This window comes from Chelonia mydas, chromosome 2 (genome assembly GCF_015237465.2).
Source record: "Chelonia mydas isolate rCheMyd1 chromosome 2, rCheMyd1.pri.v2, whole genome shotgun sequence".
NCBI classification, from domain to species: domain Eukaryota; kingdom Metazoa; phylum Chordata; order Testudines; family Cheloniidae; genus Chelonia; species Chelonia mydas.
The window spans coordinates 5,292,593-5,307,314 of NC_057850.1; positions in this window are offsets into that span (position 1 = coordinate 5,292,593).

The following is a 14,722-nucleotide window of genomic DNA, read 5'->3' on the forward strand; positions in this document are numbered from 1 at the left end:
TTGGAGAGACCCTCCATCATAACAAAAGGCCCAGTACAATTCCACTGTCCTTGATTCACATAATCAGGACAACAACTTATTCTGCCTGCCCCAATAACAAAAACTGGGGATCCCACAGCAGCCAAAGTGACCATTTGGGCAGCTATGGGCTCATGCTAGGTGGGGTGGGTGTGCCTATGCAAATGAGATCAGCCCCTGGAGTTCTTTTCCACAACTTGCCACAACTCACCACCAGATGTCAGGGTGGAGCTCATCCTGACTCTGCTTACATGATGCCAGTTTTTTTAAAAAGACTCTAGAGGCGATCCTGGCAATTACAGACCTGTAAGCCTAATTTCAGTACCAGTACCAGTCAAATTGGTTGAAACTATAGGAAAGAACAGAATTATCAGACACACAGATAAACATGAAACGTTAGGGAAGAGTCAACACAGCTTCTGTAAAAGGAAATCATGCCTCATTAATCTACTAGAATTCTTTGAGTATGTCCTCAAGCATATGAACAAGGGAGATCTAGTGGATATAGTGCACTTGGACTTTCAGAAAGCCTTTGACAAGGTCTCTTACCAAAGGCTCGGTAGCAAAGTAAGGAGTTATGGGATAAAAGGGAAGGTCCTCTCATAGATCAATAAGTGGTTAAAACATAGGAAACAAAGGGTAGGAACAAACAGTGTAGAGAGGTAAATTGCAGGGTCCCCCAAAGATCTGTTCTGGGACCAGTGCTGTTCAACATATCCATAAATGATCTGGAAAAAGGGGTAAACGGTGAGGTGGCAAAGTTTGCAGACCACACAAAATTACTCAAGATAGTTAAGTCCAAAGCAGACTACAGAGAGTTACAAAGATCTCACAAAACTGGGTGACTGGGCAACAAAATGGCAGATGAAATTCAGGGTTGATAAATGCAAACTAATGCACACTGGAAGACATAATCCCAACTATACATACAAAGGATGGGGTCTGAATTAGCTGTTACCACTCAAGAAAGAGCTCTTGGAGTCATTGTGGATAGTTCTCTGAAATCATCCACTCAATATGCAGCCACAGTCAAAAAAAGCAAACAGAATGTTAGGAACCATTAGGAAAGGGATAGATAAGACAGAAAATATTATAATGCCACTATATAAATCCATGGTACACCCACACCTTGAATACTAGAGGCAGTTCTGGTCACCCCATCTCAAAAAAAAGATATTAGAATTGGAAAATTCAGAGAAGGGCAACAAAAATGATGAGGGGTCTGGAACAGCTTCCGTATGAGGAGAGAATAAGAAGATTGGGACTGTTGATCTTGGAAAAGAGGTGACTGAAGAGGGATCTGAGAGAAGTCTATAAAATCTTGACTGGGATAGAGAAAGTGACTAAGGACATGTTATTTACTCCTTCTCATAACACAAGAGCCAGGGGTCACCAATGACATTAACAGGCAGCAGGTTTAAAACAGAAGGAAATATTTCTTCACACAACTCAGTCACCCTGTGGAATGCGTTGCCAGGGGATGTTGTGAAGGCCAAAAGAATAAGTGGGTTCAAAAAAAGAACTAGATAGATTTCTGGAGGATAGGTCCATCAATGGCTATGAGCCAAGATGGCCAGGGACGCAACCCTATGTTCTGGATATCTCTAAACCTCTGACTGCCAGAAGATGGAACAGGATGACAAGGGATGGATCCCTTGATACATTACACTGTTCTCTCCATTCCCTCTGAAGCATCTGGCACGTTGGAAGCCACTGGAAATAATATTTGCAAATTCATGGATGACAGGCGAGGTCCCGGAAGACTGGAGAAGGGCTAACATAGTGCCCATCGTTAAAAAGGGGGGAGCCGGGAAACTATAGACCAGTCAGCCTGCCCTTGCCACCTGGGAAGCTATTAGCTGAATGTATAAAACACTGAGTTTGCAAACACCTGGAGGATGAAGGGTTAATCACTAGCAGCCAGCATGGATTTACCAAGAACAAACACGCCAAACCAACTTGATTTCCTTCTTTGACAGGGTAACTGGTTGGTGGATAGGAGAAATGCAGTGGACATAAAATACCTGGACTTTAGCAAGCCTTTTGACTTACAGTCCCCCATGACATTCTGATAAGTAAGCTGGAGAAGTGCAGGATCAGCAGAACTACCAGTAAGTGGATATACATTTGGTTAAACAAGCACAAACAAAGAGTAACTCTGAATGGGATGATGTCAGATTGGAGGGAGGTCTCAAGTGAGGTTCCACGGGGATCTGTTCTGGATCTGTTGGACATTTTTATTAATGACCTGGATATAGGAACAGAGCATAGTGATCACATCTGCAGATGACATAAAGCTGCTGGGGGCAGGGTTGCAAACACTTTGGAGGATGGAGCTAAAATTCAGAGGGATCTTGATAAATTGGAGAACTGGGCTATAGACAACAAAATGAAATTCAACAAAGACAAATGTAAGGTGCTACACATAGGGAAGAAAACCCAAATGCACAAATACAGAATGGGGGATAACTGGCTTGGCAGCAGTACGGCTGAGAAGGATCTGGGCGTTGTGGTGGATCACAACCTCAACACGAGTCAGCAATGAGATGCTGTTGCAAAAAAAAAAAAAAAAAAGCAAATGCAATTTTAGGTTGCATTAATGGAGGCACAGCATGCAAGTCACGGGAGGTGACAGTACCATGCTACTCGGCACTAGTTAGGCCTCCTCTGGAGTGCTGTGTCCAATTTGGTCACTGCTGTATAGAAAGGATGTAGAGAAACTGGAAAGGATCCAGAGGCGAGTGACAAAGATGATCAAAGGGATGGAATGCAAGCCAGATGAGCAAATGGGACGTTGTTTGCAGTGAGATTTGCACAGCTTTGTTTCCCCCAACCCCGCTGCAATCCAGCCAGGAATTCACTGACAATGACAGACTGCTGGCACTCACACATACACACACAAGCGTGCATGTGTGCACACACACACACACACGAACACTCAAACCGGCACAATTAACAGAACAGTTTTTAATTGGCAATTACACTTCCATTAGCTGGATCTGGCAACTCATTTGCTCCATCAGAAAAGCCCTGAGGCAGGAAAGCTTGGTGGCTGGCAGATCCCGACCCCTGCACTGGAGTCTCTGATGAAGAGGCTGCAGATAGGAGCTGTGATTTTCCAGGCGATGTGTGAGTGTGATGGTGAAGAGCTATCCTTCTAAACACCCTTTGACTGCCCAGCTCAGGGGTCTGCTTTCTAACAGCATCACAAAGAAAATTTCTCAGCTGATCAGACTGTGGGGGTGCAGGGGCGAGAGCCAATGACCTGAACAGGCTCCTAAGTACATTATCCCTGTAAAGTGCCACACAAATGTGAAACAAGAATGCATCATTCCAATCCAGAGATGGAAAGCAGGTGTGGCTGGCAATCACGCTCAGGTTTAAAGGACGAGGCAGTGGTTTTAGGATGCTGAGCGTCAGCTGCAGCATCAGTGGTTCTGCTGGTTTTATATAGATTCAGAGATACCAGGGTCAGAAAGGACCATTGTAATCATCTAGTCTGGCCTCCTCTATAACACAGGCCAGACAACTGCCCCCAGTGATGGAGAATCCAACACAACCCTTGGTAAGTTGTTCCAATGGATAATTATCCTCACTGCCTTGTTTCCAATCTGAATTTGTCTAGCTTTAACTTCTGGCCATTGGATTGTGTTAGACCTTTCTCTGCCAGACTGAAGAGCTCATTATTAAATGCTTGTGTTCCATGTAGGCCCTTACAGACTGTGATCAAGTCACCTCTTAACCTTCTCTTTGTTAAGCTAAATAGATTGAGCTCCTTGAGTCTATCACTATAAGCCATGTTTTCTAATCCTTTAATCATTCTTGTGACTCTTCTCTGAACCTTCTCCAATTTGTCAACACCCTTCTTGAATTGTGGGCACCAGAACTGGACACAGGATTCCAGCAGTGGTTGCATGAGTGCCAAATAGAATCCTAGAATCCGAGAAGATTAGGGTTGAAGAGAGCTCAGGAGGTCATCTAGTCCAACCCCCTGCTCAAAGCAGGACCAACCCCAACTAAATCATCCCAGCCAGGGCTTTGTCAAGCCAGGCCCTAAAAACCTCTAAGGATGGAGATTCCACCACCTCCCTAGGTAATCCATTCCAGTGCTTGACCACCCTCCTAGTGAAATAGTATTTCCTAATATCCAACCTAGACCTCCCCCACTGCAACTTGAGACCATTGCTCCTTGTTCTGTCATCTGCCACCACTGAGAACTAGCGCCACCCTCTTTGGAGCCCCCCTTCAGGTAGTTGAAGGCTGCTATCAAATCCTCCCTCACTCCTCTCTTCTGCAGACTAAATAACCCCCGTTCCCTCAGCCTCTCCTCGTAAATCACGTGCCCCAGCCCCCTGATCATTTTTGTTGCCTTCCACTGGACTCTCTCCAATTTGGCCACATCCTTTCTGTAGTGGGGGGGCCCAAAACTGGACTCAATACTCCAGATGTGGCCTCACCAGTGCCAAATAGAGGGGAATAATCACTTCCCTCGGCCTGCTGGCAATGCTCCTACTAACACAGCCCAATAGGCTGTTCGCCTTCTTTGTATCATCTGCAAACTTGACCACTGCTGACTCTTATCCAGTTTCTCATCCACTGTAATCCCCAGGTCCTTTTCTGCAGAACTGCCTCTTAGACAGTCGGTCCCCAGCTTGTAGCGGTGCATGGGATTCTTCCGTCCTAAGTGCAGGACTCTGCACTTGTCCCTGTTGAACCTCATCAGATTTCTTTCGGCCCAATCCTCCAATTTGACTAGGTAATACAGAAGTAAAATAACCTCTCTGCTCCTACTGGAGATTCCCTTGTTTATGCATCCCAGCATCTCATTCGCCCTTCTGGCCACAGCATCGCACTGGGAGCTCCTGTTCAGCTGATTATCCACCACACCCCACAAATCTTTTTCAGTCTCTGCTTCCTAAGTTGGAGTCCCTGTAAGGGAGTGGACTCACCCCTGCGGCACCTCCTGCTGGTCTTGGTCGGGAATTAGCTCACCAGGCTCCAGAGCACCCTCTGCAAATCGGTGATCCGCCTTACGGCTGGCTCCGCATCCCTCCCAGACCCGGTGCCCCTTGTCTCTTGGATGGCTGCCCCCTGGCAGTACACCCACTGACTCTCAGGATCCCCCCCTCCACCCCAGGGGAACCCACACCCAGTATCCCCACCTCACGTCAGTGCAAGGCTACTGCCAGCCACCAACTAGCCCCTTGTATCAGGGGCAGACTGCAGTGTAAAAGCCACTCATCACTGGCAAGGAGGGGTTTGGACCTGCTGCCCCAGCCTACCCATGGGCTGCCCCCTTTGCAACCCCAGTACCTGCCTGGCCTTCTACTAGGCCGCAGCCTGGGATTTTCCAGGCCAGAGCTCTGCAGCTCCCTTGGCCTTTCCCCAGCCCTGCTCCAATCTAGGTACTCTCTGCTCCCTGCAGCCAGGTCCCTCCCTCTCCAAAGGCGAGAGAGAGAGTGTGTCAGCTCCTCGCTCACTGCCTACTTATAAGGCCACCTGAGCCCTAATTGGGGCGTGGCCCCAGCTGCAGCTGCTTCCCCAATCAGCCTAGGCTTCTTGTTCCCAGCCCCAGCCCTCTCCTGTTCTAAGCCCCTCAGGGCCAGAGCGGGTGTCTACCCCACTACAGTCCCCCATCCTGTAACCATGGCCCGCATGCTTTGTCCCTAGATGCATACATTTACATTTAGTTATATTCAAACACATATTGTTTGCTTCAGCCCAGTTTATCAAGCGATCCAGATTGCTCTGTATCAGTGACCTATGCTCTTCCTTATTTACCACTCCCTCCGTTTTTGTATCATCTGCAAACTTGACCAGTGGTGATTTTATGATTTCTTCCAGATCATTGACAAAAATGTTAAACAGCGCAAGGTCAAGAGCTGACCCCTGTGGGACCCCATTAGAAACACATTTGCTGGATGATGATTCCTCATTTACAATTACATTTTGAGGCCTTACAGAAGTCTAAGTACGTTACATCAACACTATTACCCTTATCAACCAAGTCTGTAATCTCATCAAAAAAGGATATCAAGTTAATTTGACAGGATCTATTTTCCATAAACCTATATTGATTGGCATTAATTATATTACCCTCCTTTAATTCTTTATTAATCAAGTCCAATATCAGATGCTCCATTATCTTGCCTGGGATCAATGTCAGACTGACAGGTCTATAATTACTTGGTCATCCCATTTACCCTATTTAAATCCTGGTGCAACATTAGATTTCTTTCAGTCCTCTGGAACTTCCCCAGTGTTCCAAATGTTATTGAAAATCAACATTAATGGTCCAAGGAGTTCCTCAGCCAGCTCTTTTAAAACTCTTGGATGAAAATTATCTGGACCTGCTGATTTTAAAATGTTCTAGCTTTAGTAGCTGCTACTTACATCCTCCTGAGATACTAGTGGAATGGAAAGAATATCATCATCATATGATGAGGCTACATGATCTGTTTTTTTCTCCCAAATACATAACAGAAATATTTCTTGAACATGTCTGCCTTTTCTGCATTACTGTTGATAATTCAACCATTTGGGGGTTCTTTTTGTTCCTAATATACTTTAAAAAATTCCTTTTTATTGTCCTTAACTCTGCTGGCCATAGATTTTTGCCTTGTGTGCTTTTGCTTCCCTTATCCGTTTTCTGTTGTTAATAGCCTCTAATTTAGATTTTATTACCATCAACGTCCCCATTTATTTTTATAGATGCCGTCACTTCCATATATATATATATATGGAAGTGAAGGCATCTATAAAAATAAATACACCTCTACCCCGATATAACACAACCTGATATAACACGAATTTGGATATAACGCAGTAAAGCAGCGCTTTGGGGGGTGGGGCTGCGTGCTCCGGTGGATCGGCGCATCAGCGTGTCTGGCTCCGACACGCTGCTCTGAACGGTGTGTTAAGGGTGCTAGGCCGGCGCTGAGGGGTTGGATAAGTGGCAGAGGGGCGGTCAGGGACAGGGATGGTTCAGAGGTTCTGGGGGCGGGGAGGTCAGGGGATGGGGAACGGGGGCGTTGGGTAGGGCATGGGAATCCCGGGGGGCCTGTCAGGGGGCGGAGGTGTGGATGGGGTCGGAGCAGTCAGGGGACAGGGAGCAGAGGGGTTGAGTAGGGGGTGGGGTCCTGGGGGTGATTAGGGACGGGGGGGTCTCTGAAGGGGGTAGTCAGGGGGTGGGAAGTGACTATTAATAAGGGAAATGCTCAAGGCCAAAGCAAGTTCAATATAACGCGGTTTCACCTACAACGCGGTAAGATTTTTTGGCTCCCGAGGACCGCGCTATATCGGGGTAGAGGTGTATGGGCATATATATACATTTTTATAGATGCCTTCACTTCTTCACATGCCAAGTTGTTTTTTTAACCAATAGGCCCTTCTTCCTTTATTGTGGGATTATTTCTTTTTGGGCATCTAAACAGCTAAAACTCTTGTCAAGGCTCTTATCATCTTGTGTCTCAATTACTGCAACATCCTTTTCTGTGGCCTTGACAAACACAATCCTTCCTCACTCATATCCATTGAAAATGCTGCATGAAAAGCTTGACAAGTTAGGCTGCTGGAGCGCTGAGCCTGTGGCTGGTCATCGTGATAATTATTGGCTGTTTCCTTGTACCTCCCCATTGGTCTGTCTGTATCCATCTGCTGTCTCCTTTCTTAAGTTGTAAGCTTTCTGGGGCCGGGGTCATCTTTCGGTTCTGTGTTTGCACAGCACCTGACACAATGGGGCCCTGCTCCATATCCAGGGTCCTAGGTGCTACCACAATACAAATAAACAAATAATAAATAATAATTTTCAGACCTAACTGAATACATCTGGGGAGCAAGAAGTGCACTTTAATACCTCATTCAATAAATCTAAGGGACTCTTGAGCTGCCTTACATCCAAGATACACAATTGTATGTTTCTAAACTTCTGAGAATATAATAATATGCAGATACTATTGACTTCTGCTGAGGTCAGTGTCAAGATGTATTGACCTGAGACAGGCATATTGACCTGAGAGGAAGCTGAGGTCAATACATGGCCCTCAAGGGACCATGCATTTTGATATTGACCCACCAACCAGAAGTCGATAAATGAATGGTTAATATAAACATTGTTTTACAAGAATTAATTCACAGTGACATGGGTTTGCATGCAATTTTCAGTGCGAACTGTGGAGAGAAATATTGCTTGACATGTCTGAACAATCTGAGCTCGTATCTGATTATGGAGAGTAAAGCAATTGCTGGGGTGGGGAAAGAGATTGGATCTGATTATAATTTAATCTCTGGGCAGTAATGGAACAGTTTATTCTTAGCAGGCATGGGATTATGATGACAGTTTAGCCTGTGCCGGGCAGGAAAATATTTAAGAGGCAAGGGGAGAAAGATCACACAAGATGGCAGCTTGTGTGCAAAAATGATGGTGCTATGGTTTGTGTGCGGGGCTTGATCCAAAGCTCAGGGAAGTCAATGGGTATCGCTGTCGATTTCACTGGGCTGTAGATCAAGCCATTGGCATACACCACCGTATCTGTAAAGCTATGCAATTAATGGTGAAGAGAATAAAACAATGCAGAAGTGAGAATCTAAAACACGCTTTAGTACATTCCATTTGGAAATTTTCACCTGGCTCCTACTGATGTATGCCTGGCTTGAGAAGAGTCATTAGACATGGGTGAGGTCTCATTTCCTGGAAGACAGGATTAGGGACGTGAAAGGATCAGCAGGCTGGAAACAGAATGTCTGTACTAGCTAAACGAAGGGGGAAATTTACAATGGACAGGATAACAATGGATACGCAGGAACGTAATGATGAGGCAAAGAGTACATTGTACATGGACAGAGCGTGGACTGTGCATGCTGCAGGGAGATTGGTTCACACAAAGTAACCGAGCCAATCCCAGACCATGCGGTGCAATGTGTAAATATCTCTCTAAAGGAAGAGAGCTGCTGCGTAACTTTGGATGTGTAGCACACCCTATATCCACCCCCGACGCTTGAAACTGATCAACTCAGCATAGCTTTGCTGTGTGCCAAAAAAAGAACCTGAGTGACAAGACTGTAGTCGGACTGAATTTTTGGGGAACTGAATGGAAGAGGGGTTCCCCAAAAACTGGTTCCAGTTGGCCCACTAGGCTTGGAACAGGACAAAGGATCTATAGACATGTTTGTTCCTGGGGCTATTGTTATTGTTAAGAGTACCAGCACATAGCTGTTATATAGTGTTTCTTAGCAGTAGATCTCAATGCGCTTTACCAAGGAGGTCAGTATCACTCTCCCCATTTTGCAGAGGGGAAACCTGAGGCATGGGGCAGTGACGTGACGTGATGCACCCACTAGCTAGTGGCAGAGCAGAAATAGAACCAGGCCGCCTGAGTTCCAGTCAGGTGCCCTGTGTATTAGGCAACACTTCCTCCTTTAATTAAACATTTATACTATGGTAGCCCCGTGGTCTGAGCACCAGACCTGGGCAACAGGAACCTCTAATCTCATATCTGACACTGACTCCCTCTCTGGCTTTGGGAGCGTGTGTCACGTAACTTCTGTGACTCAGTTTCCCTGTCTGTAAAATGGGGACAATAAGACTTACTGTCCTAATGCACAGGGATGTTGTGAGAATCGACACACTGGAGTTTGTAAAGTGCTTTTGAGAAGGGAACGTCACTGTATGATTATTGCTGTTCACAGCTCGGGGTTCAGGAGAAGTGGAAGCTATTGCTCCCAGGACCCGCACAGCACAATCCGCACCGTTACCTTATCCCTATTCCGGGGAGAGCAGCTATTCACCTGAGAGGATAGTTGGGTCCCTGTGGCCCCTGGAGGCCTTGACCTCTAATCAGGCTGCTGAAAAATGCGCCAGGTAGCAGCAACGCAGACGGCAGTTTTCATGGTGTGGACACCATGGGAATTGGACAAAGACCTGTGCGGGCCTGATCCAAAGCTCCCTGACATCCACATCTGCCTTTCCATTGAGTTCAATGGGCTTTGGGTCAGCCTCCAACTCCTTTCATATCAGCCATGCCACAGTACTCACACATTAGCAGCTTTCAGCCACCACCTGAACTGGATTTGTCCTGGCGGGAACCTCCATAGCCAGCCAGCTGCACCATCGGCCAAGTGCCATGCTGGACGTGGTCTTAGCTTGGGACACGGGACGTATCAAGTGATGTAAGTGACCGTGTATGTATCGGGACTGTGCCAATCTGCAGAGCAGAGCCAAGCTGAACCTGTCAGCCCCAGCCCTAAATCATTTCCCAGCTCGAACTTCTTTCCAAATATTTAAACCATTCCAATTGTTTAAATTGCTGGGCGTAGTTAAGAGCGACTTAAATTATTAAAGCCCTTAATGTTTCTTTTTTTTAATACACATTTTGCAGCAGTCAGGCCAGCAATGTCAGATGAGTGATTGATGGATTCACTAGCCCTCTCTACCACTCATCACTCTGCCTACGTGCATCGGAACCACAATTCCCTCTGAAACCAGAAGGGTGGACAGACCTGCTAATGAGGGTTCTGCCCATCTCCTAGTCTTTTGCCTCTTCCTCTCCGCAGGCCTCCTCTCCAGGGATCAGGCACTTCTCGACTGTATGCCTGGCCTTTAGCCAAGGCCCTGGAGAAGCTGGAGTCCACCTTGGCCCCAGTTGTGACTCCAGAGGGGCTCATCAGCTGTTGACTGGGAGGGTCAAGTCCGTATTCCCCAAGTCTCATCTCTGACTGAAGCAGAGTTGCCCAGTCCCTGTAGAAACAGGTCCACCTCAGAGACAGCAGCATGATCATATCTTCAACCCATTGCACCAGTTCCCATGGGTAGCCCCTCGTGAAAGGAATTGGTGCAATGATTTAATAGACCAGTGCAAAGGTTGTGAGGGAAGCAGTTGTGAACAGCTGCATCTGGACTCATGGTGTGAAAACAAAGCCCTGGCCTACAGCTAACTCTAACCTGGGTCATTGCACTCAACCTTATTCCTGCTCATTAGTTGCTCTGGGTCTGGTTCATCATTGCCTTGCGCAGGAGTGGTGCAAGTGCATGTCAGCCACTCCTGAATCACAACTGCCCACTTGCCCATGCCCCCTTTGCACCGGCGTCAATAATTATGTGAGGAGAATCAGGCTCCCATCGGGTCTATGAAGTGCCCTACTTGCTTTCCAGCATGCAAGGTCTGAGATTCCCAGCTCAGAGGTCCCCTGGGTGAACAAGGTGGTCGGACGAGGCAGGACTGGTGGGCAGACGGAACACAGGTGACTCTCTGAAAACACCTATGTAGTAGTCAGAGGAGGAAGGCATCCGAAACAGGAGCACATTCTACCACCTGGGGTGGGGGTCGCTAGTTATATGAAAGGATTTTGGTTTTGTTTCTTGCACTGGGTCTCTTGCACTCCATAAACCTCAGGCCAAGTCCTGAAGCCACTGCTGTCACTGTTGCTACTGGATAGCACCCACAGAGCACAAGGTGGCTCATAGACAGAGAGGAGGATGGAATGCTTTCCCCAAAAATCAAACAGTCCAGAGGGCTGGGAATCAGGTGTGACTGTATGTGGAAGCTATGCTCATTGCAGTACCAACACTGGGAACAGAAATTTGAAAGTAGGACTTTTCAGTCTAGCAGACAAAGTTCTAACAAGGTTCAAGGGCTAGAAGCTAAAGCTAGACAAATTCAGACTAGAAATAAGGTGTACATTTTTAACAGTGAGGGTAATTAACCATTGGACCAATTTACCAAGGGTTGTGGTGGATTCTCCATCACTGGAAACTTGTAAATCAAGATTGGCTGTTTTTCTAGAAGATCTGTTCTAGTTCCACCAGGAATTAATTCAGGGAAGGCTTATAGCCTATGTTATACAGAAGGTCAGACTAGATGCTCATAATGGTCCCTTCTGGCCTGGGAATCTAGGAATTTCTGGTCCTCTCCTTACCAGCCAGATATTGGCACGTCGCAGAGGGTTCATAAAGGAATACTGAAGAGGACTGAGAGATTGATTTACAGGGGGAGATGAAAAGAGCTGAATGCATACAGCACGGCTGAGCAGTGACCAAGAGGCGACATGACATCTGAAGGGCGTAAACAGCAAGCAGCATTGTCTTTGCAGGAAGTGCCCTGAGTCTGTTTAACCGCACACTTCACTCTGATGTAACAGGATAGTTCCTGCTGTTAAAGAAATGCCACTTGATCAGTATCAGTATATTTGTGGAGGTCTAATAGCTTGAATAACTGCAGATTACAAGGAACAGCTCTGATCAGTCACTCACCGGTCCCCAAGCCCTGGTGACACTAGCCAGTGTTCAGCTTGCCTGGAACCCTGAGAACCAACACAACATTACGCTCACCACCCAGCTGCTTTTGGGTTTTGCTTCTGAAATGGTCAATGTCCTCAAAGAAGTAAGACAGGTGCTGGGGCAATGTCAAGCTGGTTGAAAACAGGCAGCAGGTTTAAAACAACCATAGGGAAGTCCTTCTTCACACAACGCACAGGCACCCTGTGGAACTCATTGCCAGGGATGTTGTGAAGGCCAGAACTATAACGGGGTTCAAAAAAAGAATTAGATACGTTCATGGAGGATCGATCCACCAGTGGCTATTAGCCAAGATGGTCAGGGATGCAACCCCATGCTCTGGGTGCCCCTAAACATCTGATGGCAAGAAGCTGGGACTGGATGAGAGAGGATGGATCATTTGATAAATTGCTCTGTTCTGTTCATTCCTTCTGAAGCATCTGGCAGCGGGCACTGTCAGAAACTAGGATACAGGGCTAGACGGACCATTGGTCTGACCCACTGGGGCCATTCTTATGTTCTTAAGCCCAGCCATGAGTCTTCACAGGGCGTGACTGAAACTAGCAGAGAGTGGGTCTTTGGCTATTATATTCTATTTTACCTAGGCTCTTACGCCATGCTCATCACTTCTCCTAGGGTGTGATTCAGTACCCAGTGAAGAGAATCGGGGTCTTTTCATTGACTTCAATGGAAGTTAAATCAGCTTCCTAGTGGCTGGTCTACACAAGAGGACAAGGGCCATCAACGAGTCATTCCTCTAGCTGAAAGCAGTAGAGGCTTGTGATTTTAGTGCTGAAGGTCCTGAGTTTAAACCTCTCTGATGGCCCAGGTGGGGTCAGTTATGTGAAGATGCCGTCTGGTATAACCATGTAGATTGTAAGCTCCTTGGGGCAGGGACTATCTCTTCATTGTGTATACAGTAATTACAGGGTGGGGCGATGACAGCTGATAGAGCAGTGGGCTGTGCTGGGGTTCTGCCATGCTAATAGGACACTCTGGGGTACTTTATTGCCATATGAGGGGTGCTCATTGCCCCTGGAAATCAGGCCCATGGTGTCTCACTTTCCCTTGCCGTCCTTAGCCTGACCCTCAGCTTTAAAGAGAAGCCACCGGCCTGCGATCTGCTCCTGCCCATGCTCCTCTCTGCCAGGTCCCGGATTACATATCCGCAGAAGCCGAGACACGAGTAACTTAAGAATCGTCTCTAATGGAGACGGAGCTGCCCTTATCGGCTCTTATCAGATGCAGGCTAGGGTGTGAAATATAACCCCCTGCTCGCTGCCGGCTCCTGCTGGCCCCTTGCGCCCGCCGTGGGATGGGACATGTGTTGGATGGCGAGCGGGATCTTGCTGACAGATACAAGAGCCAAGGTCATCTGGATTAGGAGCTGTCTCTGACTTTTTAAAGGACCGGGACCTGCAGCAAGATAGCTCCCACAGATTCATCTCATGCATAGCAGAGAGGTCCAGTCACTGCTGGCCCGGGCCCCAGTCAGTCCGGTGACCTTTCCCAGGAGACACCCAGGTCACCATTGGCTTTAGCTGGGCCACTGATAACAGGGTGGCCTGCCCCTTTAAAGGCCAGGGGCTTAGGGGCCAGCAAGCTCTGTGTGATTATCAGAGCCAGCTTGGAAGGGCTAAGAGACTCCTTAGTTAGAAGAAGCAAGTGGGTTTCTGGAGCTGGCCCTGGAGCGAGGTGGGGAGGAGAGGGCTGCTGGGCCCTGTGCTGACCTACCCTGAGGAACGACCTTCGCTGGTCAGAACCGACATATACACCAATCTGATCAAGTCCATCCAGCAGAGAGCAGCTGTGCGTGCATCAAGCCACCCACACACCGGCACAAGCCTCGCCCCCTGGGTCTGACTTGTATTAGAAGGTGGTGTGCTCTAGTGAACTGAGCGCAGGCTAGGGAACCCAACACTCTTGCTGTCTGCTGCTGATTCCCTCTATGTCCTTGGGCAAATCACTTACCTTCTCTTTGCCTCAGTTTCCCCTTCTGCAAAATGGGGATCACACCCACTCACAGGGGCGCTGTGAAGACTAATTCGCTGTTTGTAAAACCCTATATTACTGCTAAGTATTTATTTCTATTATCCAAGTGGCCCACGTCCCGGACTTTTGCATCCCTCATGTACCTACAAGTAAACACACAACACCACCTGATGAGCCAAAGCCCACCGAAGGCCACAGAAAGGGTCCCATGAATGGCAAAGGGCTTGGGATCAGGCCCTGAGAAAGGAGGATTAAAATCCGACACTCTCCAAGCCTGTGTCTGAAACAACTGAACCTTTCGTGGGGATTAAAAAAAAAAGATGATTAACTTCCACTCCCTCCATGATGACTGATATCGTTTTCCCGCTGCGTCTTGGAGCTTCCCGCTTCCGGAGGAGAAAGGAACCAGAGGTGCTGAACTTCCACGAGGAACCTCCTGCC